Source organism: Pyrus communis, chromosome 10 (genome assembly GCF_963583255.1).
Source record: "Pyrus communis chromosome 10, drPyrComm1.1, whole genome shotgun sequence".
NCBI classification, from domain to species: Eukaryota; Viridiplantae; Streptophyta; class Magnoliopsida; order Rosales; family Rosaceae; genus Pyrus; species Pyrus communis.
In genome coordinates this window covers 19,041,357-19,053,960 of record NC_084812.1, presented here as the reverse complement: position 1 = coordinate 19,053,960, position 12,604 = coordinate 19,041,357, and positions in this window count along the sequence as shown.

Genomic DNA, 12,604 nt, shown 5'->3' with positions numbered 1-12,604 from the left:
ACAATGAATGAATTCGATCTTCAATTTAAAATATTTATACTAGTGGATACCACAAAATCTTATGTTATACTTAATGAAAGTATGAATAAACTCTTAAGTGTTAGTGAATCTATCGTTTTGATGAGATACACATTCTACGAAACTAATTTCAACGATCCAACCGTTAAACATGTTTGTATATAATTCGAGATCATATACGCCAAAAATTGTAAAAAATAAACATTCTGAGATCAAGTAACGGGACAAAAAATTTCGATAATTATCAACGAAAAATGACGATTGAACGGTTATTTTAAGTCCGATTTTGATGATTTATTACAGCTACACTCCTTGAACCTATATGAATACAATGAATGAATTTGATCTTCAATTTAAAATGTTTACACTAGTGGAGACCACAAAATCTTATGTTATACTTAATGAAAGTATGAATAAACTCTTAAATGTTAGTGAATCTATCGTTTTGATGGGATACGCATTCTATTTCATTGAATTAGATGGAATACGCATCTTAACCAAATTATCTTTCTCAAGTTCCCTATATGAAATGCATGATAGAGATACATGTCAAAAGTCATTAAGTTCTATGAAAATCATAAGCATTGACAAGGCATTCATCACTATGAAACGCATGAGACTCATACCAAGGATTTACTTAACACGATTGTGACTAGCAACCTCCACTACTTGTGAATATAAGTGAATAACCATTACGTGAGTGGTGCGAGATTTTATACGCACACAAATTAAACCCTCTTTTCGTCAAATTGTAGTATATGTATAAGTAGGGATCGTTCTGGACCGGGGATTAGGAGGGATTGTTAATCACTTGGATTTGACTCAAAAACATAAAAACAAAGTTAAAAACGTTCACAAAGACTCAAAGGACTCAAAACAAGTTCAAAAGACTCAAAACTGCCTAAAAACACTAACTAGGCAGTTTCTGACCTTAAACCCAATGTTGGACGAATTTAAGATTATGGCTTGATTCAAACGTAAAATAACAATATAAAACACTATACTAGACTCAAAGAATGCAAAACTAAACTTTAAAACACTAAAACAATCCAAAAGACTCAAAACAACACAAACACACTCAAATCTGCCTAAAAACCACTTTCTGGGCAGATTTGAGCACAAACACAAATTTGGACGAATTTGTGTAACAAAATGACTCAAAACTCTTATAAACACAAACTAAGACACTTTCTAACTAAATTAGACAATAAAGTAAAGGGGGATTTTAATTTGACGAAAATTGAAATAACGAAACAAGTTTAATAAACTAGACAGAATGTAAACATGAATGCGATGAAAATGAATGGATGAATGCTAGCTAGAAGGTTCTTCTCCACACATGTTACACTTGCATAATAAAATGATTTCCAATTGCATTTCAATAAACCATGAATTCTCAACACCCCAAGTTAACCGTGATGCACTAATTAACCTTCAAATCTTCCTAACGTTATTGAATTGGATGGGTTAGCGCATACAACAATTCAAAACATTCCCCACAAGTCCCCTACATGATTGCATAATAGAGATACAAGCAAGAATCATTACGCTCTATGAAAATTATAAGTGTTGACGAGGCATTCGTTACTATGGAATACGCATGAAACTTATGCCAAGAATTCGTTTAACGCGATTGTTTATAAGCAACCTCCACTACTTGTGAATATAAGTTCGTAACTATTAGGTGAAACTCACTTATATTCTAGCGTCATATTCATGCATGAAAATTAAGCGTGCACTCTCAATAAACATACATAAATAAGTTATCAATCAAACGGTTAAACAAATTGAATCACAACTTATGAAACGCAATTAGAAGTAATCAAATCAAAATGCAAGCATAAACATATATTTCGAATTTCCTCATAACTTTGAAATCAAAGAAACACCTAAACATTCCAACAACTCAAACTTGAATTGTATGAACGTTTAGGCACTCTTCTCTTCCATTCCTCATACGTACAAAACAAAGAGTATTGAAATTAACATTGAAATCAAAGAAACACCTAAACATTCCAACAACTCAAACTTGAATTGTATGAACGTTTAGGCACTCTTCTCTTCCTCTTCGTTGTAGCACAAGGTCTAAGGATAGTTTGATGGTGTGAATGGTTTGGGGAGTGGTGAAAATGGAAGGATGGTGTTTGGATTGTAAGGGAAACTCACGGCACAAAGGGGGAAGTGTTGGTGGTATGTACAATGGAATGGAAGTGTTTATGGAATGGATGAATTTCTGGCACAAAGGCCTTATTTCTGTGGTGAATGGATCCCCCCCTTTGTGGCTGCAATGAAGGGTTATTTATAGGTGAAATGGGGGGAACATGATAGCTAGGAGGGTGGTGGAAATCTGGAATGGTGATGGGAGATGCATGTGGCTGATTTATGCATGTGATTAAAGGGTGGAAATGCATGTGCTTTGAATAAGTGGCTGCATGTGCAAGGGGACAATCTGAAAATGCATGTGAAAGCATGTGTTGGCTACAATGATGAAATGGATGGGAGTGCATGTGGCTTAATTAATTAAAGGGAGTGCATGTGCAATGTTTTAAAGGATGGAATGCATGTGAATATGATGGAAATCTGATGGGAACTCATGGCAAGGATGATTTCTGGTGGTGAATGGGTGTATGTTTGAATGATTAAAGGGACATGTGGGTTGGAAATGATGAAGGAAATGCATGTGAGTGACAACTAGATATGTTGATGAATGCATGTGGAATGTTTGTGGTGAGTGAATGTGGTGGTGAATGTGGCTGATTTGATTTATGGAAGATGCATGTGGATTAAAGGTGAGTGAATGATTATGGAATGCAATCTGAAATGGGAGATGGAATGGGATGTTTTGCATGTGAATTAAAGAGTAAATGCATGTGAATTAAAGAGTGAATGCATGTGCAATGACAGCTAGGTTGAATATGCATGTGGAATGGCTGATTTATTTGAAGATGCATGTGCAATGAAGTGGAATGACAGCTAGGTTATGATGATGAATGCATGTGGCTGATTTAATTGAATAGGAAAGCATGTGGATTTAATGGTTTAAAGGGTGAATGGATGTGGATGCACGTGTTGATGAATGGGATTAGGAAAGGTTTAAATGTCCTAAAACTAAAGGGAACAAGGTTCCAACACTTTAGTCTTCAATTAGGTCTTCAATTTCGTCCAACACTTTGGCTCCAAGCATAAGCTATCCATCCTTAGCCCAAAAGTGCTCCAAAAGTCTCCAAAATGCATCTTTTTCCTCCTTTAGCCCTTTGGACCTACAAACACACGAAAATAGCTTAAAGTACTAAAATAACTAAAGAAACATAACGTAAATGCACGAGAACAAGCCATTTAAGTCGCATGAATATGCTCCTATCAGTGAGACCCTCTTATACTCTAGCATCAAATTCATGCATGCATATTAAGTGTCGACCCCCAACCCACATACATAAACAAGTTTTAATAACTTAGATAAGCAAATCACATTCATGCCTTAAAAAACAATAACTGGATGGAATCAATTCATATAAAACATATAATCATGGCTTCAAATTCACCTCAAACTAAAAAGAAATTAGTTCCACATGTTCGCAAAACAAAGATAATTAAACTTAAACTTTAAAAACAAAGATAGAATACACCTAGAAACACTCCAGGTGGCTCCTCCTTCCTTCCTTGCTGCCAACAATGGGGATTTGTGTGAATTTAGGCTCTTGAGGTATGGTGGATGGTGTGGTGTGAATTTGGGGTGGTGGTTTTTGATAGGAGCATATTCATGCGACTTAAATGGCTTGTTCTCGTGCATTTACGTTATGTTTCTCTCGTTATTTTAGTCTTTTATGCTTCTTTTGTGTGTTTTCAGGTTCTAAGGGCCTAGGGAGCAAGAAAGTGCATTTTGAGGCCATTTGGAGCATTTTTGGGCATGGATTGGATAGCTTATCCATGGAGCCAAGAGGATGGACGAATTTGAAGGCCTTGTATGCACTTGAAGACACAAAACAAAGGGCCTAGCCCAATCAAACACATTATGCCATACAAACCAACCTATTTTAGGCCCATTCTATGTACTTAAACCCTAGCCCTTTAAACTAGTTCATTTATCACTTATCAAACCATTCACTTATCACTCACCACATATCATTCACTTATCACTTAACATATCATTCATTTATTTCACTTCCATACTCCTCTTAATTCCACATGCATTCTCACACATGCACATCATTCACTCACATTTCCACCATTCATTCTTTATTCCTTTCCAAACATCTCACATGCATTTCTTCATTATTTCCTAACCCTACATGCATTATTTATTGCATCTTCACATGCATTCTCACACATGCACATCATTCACTCACATTTCCACCATTCATTCTTTATTCCTTTCCAAACATCTCACATGCATTTCTTCATTATTTCCTAACCCTACATGCATTATTTATTGCATCTTCACATGCATTCACACACACTTTACACATTCAAACCGTGAGCTCCCATTCCTATATGCCATTTTCAGATTTCCACCCACTAACCTAGTCATCAACACATGCACTTCCACCTTTCATCCACAATGATTCATGATTCATTCACTTTGCATCCTTTAATTCAATCACATATTTTCCATCATTAATTAGCCACTTGCATCTTAAACAAACAGCCATATGTTCCCTCCACTACTCTTATAAATACCCTTGCATTGATTCAATTCATATCTCATATTTCCATTCACAACACTTCACACAACACAAATAACATCCATTGCCGCAATTCCCCTTCCATTTTCTGTGCAGTTTTTCTCCTTCATTGCAGCCACTATCCAACCACTTCCCATCCCTCCAAAACACTTCACATAATCCCCAAAGCTCACCTTAGACCTTGTGCTACAACAACGAGGAAGAAAAGAGTGCCTAAACGTTCATACAATTCAAGTTTGAGTTGTTGGAATGTTTAGGTGTTTCTTTGATTTCAAAGTTTAAATTTAATTCTCTTTGTTTTGTACGTATGAGAATGGAAGAGAAGAGTGCCTAAACGTTCATACAATTCACGTTTGAGTTGTTGGAATGTTTAGGTGTTTCTTTGATTTCAAAGTTATGAGGAACTAAACCCCCTTTAGCTAGGGGGTGATTCAAAATACATGTTTATGCTTGCAATATGAATTGATTACTTTTGGTTGGAATTTTATAAGTTGTGGATTCAATTTGTTTAACCATTTGAATGAATATGACGCTAGAATATAAGTGAGTTTCACCTAATAGTTACGAACTTATATTCACAAGTAGTGGAGGTTGCTTATAAAACAATCGCGTTAAACGAATTCTTGGCATAAGTTTCATGCGTATTCCATAGTAATGAATGCCTCGTCAATGTTTATGATTTCCGTTAAACTTAATGATCTTTGTTGAATATCTCTATCATGCGTATTCCATAGTTAGGGACTTTGATTAAGAATAAATTGGTTGTAATGCGTATTCCATTCAATCCAACGAATCTAGGGAAATCTGAAAGTTAATGTAAGCGGACCTAATTAACTTGGAGCATTGAGTTTCATAATTTATCGAAAGACCAACCGAAAATCAATCTTGTATTGCAAGTGTAACATGTGTGGAGAAGAACCCCTTAGCTATTCCATCATCCATATTTTTATCACATTCATATTTACATTTTGCCTTCAATTATATTCTGTCTTTTTAATTTAATATCGTCCAACCACAATTCCCCCCCCCTATTTTGTTAAGTCTTAATCATTCGTATTTGTTTTATTTGTGTATCTTTAAAGCTTTTGGAGTCATAAACAATTGCAAATTCGTCTAAATCAAGTTCTAGCTTCTATTTGAGTCAATTTGATTGTTTTAGACAATTTGAGTTTTTCAAAGCCATTCTGAGTCATAGTAGTCTTGTTAAGAGTATTTTAATTTAGTTTTTATGTTTTTAAGTCAATTTAGAAGGTTTTAGCAAGCCCTCCTAATCCCCGGCAACGGCGCCAAAATTTGATGCGAGATTTACTTGACACTCAAATTAAACCCTCGTTTGACAATTGTAGTAGAAAAGAAATTTTTTTTTTTTTTTTTTTTTTTTTTTTTTTTTGTTTTTCGTGCATTCTTATTTCAGATTCTTAGTTTGTTTGTTTCCTTGTTTTTTAGGTACTGTGTATGACTCGTCGCTCTCGGCCTATTATAGAGAACATCTCCGACTTTGACGGTGATTTTGAACGCACTTTGAGGAGAACGAGGAGTCAACAAGAGCCACCACAACCTCCACCACAACCTGGGCTTGAAGAAGACGAAGTAGGTGTAGAAGAAAAGCCCACGGATCAGATTTTTGAAGAAGAACAAGCCATGGCAGCAGATAATAGAACCATCAAGGAGCTTTCGGCCTCGGGTTTGGATAATGCATTGCCTCTTTGTATCCAATACCCCACGGCGGCAGAGGGGAAGACTGAGGAATTTGAACTCAAATCCAGTTTGTTACACCATATTCCGAAGTTCCATGGCTTGTCTATGGAAGACCCGAACAAACACTTGAAGGAGTTCGAGGTGGCTTGTTCGAGCATGACCCCCGTCAATGTGGATGGGAGTATATTGAAGATGAAGGCCTTTCCATTTTCACTTATGGACAAGGCCAAAGATTGGCTCTACGAACTAGCCCCGGGAACTGTGACTTCGTGGGAGAGTATGAAGCGTGCTTTCTTGGAGAAATTCTTCCCTACTTCGAGAGTGATTCTCCTACGGAAGAAAATTAGTGGTATTCAACAGAATCATGGTGAGACATTCCCGGCTTATTATGAGCGCTTCAAGGGCCTTGTAGCTTCATGTCCTCAACATCAAATGAAGGAGGAACTTCTCCTTCAATATTTCTATGAGGGCCTCCTTCCTATCGAACGTCAAATGGTTGATGCATCAGCGGGAGGAGCATTGGTGGACAAAACACCAAGGGATGCCTAGATTCTCATAGCCAACCGAGCGCTCAACGCTCAACAATATGAAGGAGTGGGCCAAAGGGAAGCCCCACGGCAACAAAGTGTAAATGAGGTGAGTGCTATTTCTGAAATTCAATCACAACTTGCTAATCTTACTTCTCTTGTTTCTCAGGTTGTGATTGGTCCAAAAGCACAAGAACACCAAGTTTGTGGCGTGTGCTCAATTCAAGGGCATCCATCCGACAAGTGCCCTCAACTAATCGAGAATGGTGGGTGGGAATCTGCCAATGCAATTGGTTTCCAAGGACAAAATCAAAACAACCCATACTCGAACACTTACAATGCCGGATGGAGGGACCATCCAAACTTCAAATGGAGGGAGCCACAACAAGCTGCCCAACAAGGAGGATTTAGGCCAAACCCCCCTGGTTTTTATTCCAAGCCGTATGCACCCCAACAATCCCAACAACCTTCGGCATCATCTCATTCAGGTACGTCTTTGGAAAGTAATCAAGCTATGCAATTACTAACCTCTATTTCGCAGGGGTTGCAAAATCAAAACAACCGGATAGAAAATAACGAGAAGGAGATGATGGATATGAAGAAACAAATAGGGCAGATTTCTGAGTTCCTTGGACAGATTAGAGAGCAAGGAAAGCTTCCTAGCTCAACCACAGTCAATCCAAAGGGAGGATTCGAATCCGCCAAGGCCATCACCCTAAGGGGTGGAAAAGAAGTTGGGACCGAGCCAAACAATCCCAAATCTGCCCAGAAAGTAGATGAAGAGACGACACAACCTGAGGCAGATCACCCTAACTCGGCCAAATCAGGTAATTTAAGTTCAAATTCATGTACTTCACGTCCTAATCTGCCCAATGTACCTTTTCCTCGCAGGTTCATGCAAGAAAAAAAGGAAGAAAGCGAGAAGGACATTCTTGAAACGTTCCGGAAGGTGCAAGTGAACATACCGCTTCTCGATGCAATCAAACAGGTTCCAAAGTATGCTAAATTCCTCAAGGACCTATGCAATACAAAGAGAAGAAGGGCAAACAAAGAGGTAGTGAAGGTAAGCGAGAACGTGTCCGCTGTTTTGCAACGTAAACTGCCTACCAAGTGCAAAGACCCCGGTAGTTTCACGATTCCTTGTGTGATTGGACATAATCGTTTTGAACATGCCATGCTTGATTTAGGTGCATCCATAAATGTCATGCCTTATTCTATTTATGCATCTATGAATTTGGGTGAATTAAAACAAGATGGTGTAATTATACAATTGGCCGATCGTTCTAACGCGTATCCAAAAGGAGTTTTGGAAGATGTGCTTGTGCAGGTGAACCATTTAATTTTTCCGGCTGATTTCTACGTCCTAGACATGGAGGATTCAGCCCATTCTACATCTTTGCCGATTCTCCTTGGTAGGCCATTCATGAAGACGGCCCGAACGAAGATTGATGTATACAAAGGCACCTTGACAATGGAATTCGATGGGGAAGTGATTGATTTTAATATTTCTGAAACTATGAGATATCCCGTTGATGACCATTCTTGTTTTTCCATTGATGTTATCGATTCTTTGGCGCAGGTATACCTTGAAGAATTGAACGAGGACGCCCTGGAAACAACCATCACTAAGGCCATAGACGCAAAAATGAAGGATTTGGGCCAATGCAAGGCCACGGCAAGGAGGAGGAATTCTTTGCAATGGGTTCTAGTGAAGAAATAATTGAGGTTGTGGCAGCCCTTGAGTCATTGCCACAACAATATGGTAAGGTTCCACTCTCACTTTCAAATTCAGTTTCCACTAAGATGCTACCTTCTGTTGTTCAGGCACCATCGCTTGAACTTAAGCCGTTGCCAGACCATTTGAAGTATGTGTTTTTGGGAAAAGGCGAAACATTGCCCGTCATCATTTCATCAATTCTCACGGCAATGGAGGAGGAGAAGCTTGTGAGGGTGCTGCGAGAACACAAAACGGCCATAGGGTGGACTTTGGCCGACATTAAAGGAATAAGCCCTACCACATGCATGCACCGTATACTTCTTGAGGAGGGGGCTAAACCAACTCGAGAGGCTCAACGCCGTCTCAACCCTCCGATGATGGAAGTGGTGAAGAAGGAAATAATCAAGCTTTTGGATTGCGGAGTGATCTACCCTATCTCCGATAGCCGTTGGGTCTCTCCAGTTCAAGTCGTTCCCAAGAAGTCCGGAGTAACTGTTATCAAGAATGATGAGAATGAGCTCGTGCCTACACGCATTCAGACTGGATGGCGCGTATGTATCGATTACCGGAAGCTAAATGCCATGACTAGGAAAGATCACTTTCCTTTGCCATTCATCGACCAGATGCTCGAAAGGTTAGCCGGTCATGCTTTTTACTGTTTTCTTGATGGATACTCTGGATATAACCAAATTGTGATAGCCCCGGATGATCAAGAGAATACCACATTCACATGTCCCTTTGGAACATTTGCTTATCGTCGCATGCCATTTGGCTTATGCAACGCACCGGCCACTTTCCAAAGGTGTATGGTAAGTATATTTTCCGATTTTGTTGAAAAGATCATTGAGGTTTTCATGGATGATTTCAGTGTATTTGGGAGTTCATTTGATAATTGCTTTGATAATCTGACCTTAATTTTGAAACGATGTGTTGAAACTAACCTTGTCTTGAATTGGGAGAAATGTCACTTTATGGTGAAACAAGGTATAGTTTTAGGACATATTGTTTCAGAAAAAGGAATTGAAGTAGATAAATTGAAAATAGACCTTGTACGTCACTTACCCTCTCCTACTTCGGTTAGAGAGGTACGTTCGTTTCTTGGCCATGCAGGGTTCTATAGGCGTTTTATCAAGGACTTCTCCAAGATGTCCAACCCTCTTTGCCGATTGCTTCAAAAAGATGTGCCATTCAAGTTTGATGAAGAGTGTAATTCGGCATTTAACCAACTCAAGGAGAAGCTAGTCTCGGCCCCCATTATTGTACCTCCAGATTGGAGCCTTCCGTTCGAGCTCATGTGCGATGCATCCGACTATGCATTAGGAGCTGTTCTAGGACAAAGAAGAGACAAGCGGCCGCATGTCATATACTATGCCTCTCGGACTCTCAATGATGCCCAATTGAACTACTCCACGACGGAAAAAGAACTTCTAGCTGTGGTTTTTGCTTTAGATAAATTCCGTTCATATTTAATTGGTACTAAAGTAATCGTTTATTCTGATCATGCAGCTTTGAGGTACTTGCTCACGAAAAAGGAAGCAAAGCCGAGGCTTATCCATTGGATTCTTCTTCTTCAAGAATTTGATATTGAAATCCGGGATAAGAAAGGAAGCGAGAATGTAGTGGCTGACCATTTAAGCCGAATGATCCACGAGGAGCATGAACATGCCGTGCCTATCCCTGAAACTTTTCCCGATGAGCAGCTACTATCCATTGAGGTAAGTGAACCATGGTATGCAGATTTAGTGAATTACTTGGTGGCTAAACAAATTCCAAATGAACTAAACAAGCACCAACGTGATAAGCTTAAAAATGATGCACGTTTCTATGTTTGGGATGACCCTTATTTATGGAAGTATTGCTCAGATCAAATTGTACATAGATGTGTGCATGATTCTGAATTTCACTCAATTCTAAGCTTTTGTCACACATATGCATGTGGTGGTCATTTTGGCACACAACGCACTGCCCTCAAGGTTCTAGAGTGTGGTTTTTATTGGCCGACTATATTTAGGGATGCTAGAACCTTTTGTATGTCTTGTGATCGTTGCCAACGAATGGGTAACATAGGTACCAAGGACCAAATGCCGCAAACCCCTGTCTTTAATGTTGAAATTTTTGATGTTTGGGGCATTGATTTCATGGGCCCTTTCCCTCCATCTTATGGTTTCACTTATATCTTGCTAGCCGTTGATTATGTTTCTAAATGGGTGGAAGCAAAAGCCACCCGTACTAACGATTCTAAGGTGGTTGCAGATTTCGTGAAAACTAACATTTTTGCTAGGTTTGGAATGCCGAGAGTAATCATAAGTGATGGAGGGTCTCACTTTTGCAATCGGACCATTGAGGCGTTGCTAAGAAAGTACCATGTCAACCATAAGGTCTCCACACCTTACCATCCTCAAACAAATGGCCAAGCCGAGGTGTCTAACCGAGAAATCAAACAAATTTTGGAGAAGACCGTTGGACCAACAAGGAGGGATTGGAGCTTACGTTTAGATGATGCACTGTGGGCATATCGTACGGCATACAAAACACCCATTGGGATGTCACCTTTTCGGCTCGTCTATGGTAAGCCATGTCATTTGCCCGTAGAGTTAGAGCACAAGGCACATTGGGCCGTGAAGATTTTCAACATGGACATAGATGCAGCGGGAGTTCATAGGAAGCTCCAATTGAATGAACTTGAGGAGATTCGGAATGAAGCCTATGAGAATGCCCGGATGTACAAAGCCAAGACCAAAGCATTCCATGATAAAATGATTCGAACCAAGACCTTCACAGTTGGGCAGAAAGTGTTACTTTTTAACTCTCGCCTACGTTTGTTTCCTGGTAAGTTGCGTTCTAAATGGATTGGCCCGTTTGTTGTTACTAATGTTTTCCCTCATGGTGCAGTGCAAATCAAAAGTTCAAGGACGCAGCAAGAATTCAAAGTGAATGGGCATCGATTGAAGCCCTATTACGAGATGTTTGAGGAGCATGTCGTGGAGGAGGTACCCCTCCATGCCGTGGAACCTAGTCAAGCTTAAACGGAGGTACCGTCCGGCTGCAAGACGTAAAAGAAAGCGCTTCGTGGGAGGCAACCCATGCATCCGAATAGAGAAGAACTTGGAAACCCCTTTAAGAGACTTATTTTTATTCCTTTCTTTTTCTTTACTGCCTTTACTTTGCTTTCTTTCTCGTATTTGTTTATTTGCTTGCTCTGTTGTGACTTTCTGCTTAAAACATTGAGGACAAAGTTTGATTTAAGTGTGGGGGGGGTAAACAATTTGTATTTGCATGAATTTCGTGGGATTTATTCACCTATCACTTAGAATGTTGTTTCTTGCTGTTTTAAGCATTTTTAGAGTGTTTTAGTGTGTTTTATAGTGTCTTGGTATAAAACTCCGAAAATTTGATAAAATTTAAAAAAAAAAAAAAAAAAAAAAAAAAATTTCTTTTCTTTGTTGCTATTTCGTTTCTGCCTTGTTAGGTTGTTTAGTTGTTATTGTTTGTTTGTTTATAAATTGTGTGAGTCTATGATTGTAACATTGAGAAAATGTTTGATTTATTGATAGGCACTGCTAAACAAAGAAAGATGGTGCTTCACAAAGGGTGTTTGCTTGAGGCCCCACTACGTGGCTTTACTCTTGAAGCGGAAGGCGTTGGAACAGAAGGCATCGGAGCGGAAGGCGTAGGAACAGAAGGCGTAGGAGCAGAAGGCATCGAAGATAGAGCATTCCAGGCCTCAATACTTGGCCAAGCGCTGGATGAGCCAGGAAAAAGGTGCCTCTGGAGGAAAGACGAGAACCTTTGACGGTCACTGTGAATCCGACCTTCAGACTCTTGCAGCTCATCAAGCTTCCTCTTCATGCCCGTCGAATAGTTGTTTGCAAGCACGTGCAAACTTCTATTCTCATACTTCAGCTGCTGGATCTCCTGCTTGAGACTTTCCACCTCTGCCATCAATGATTCCACCTGACGGG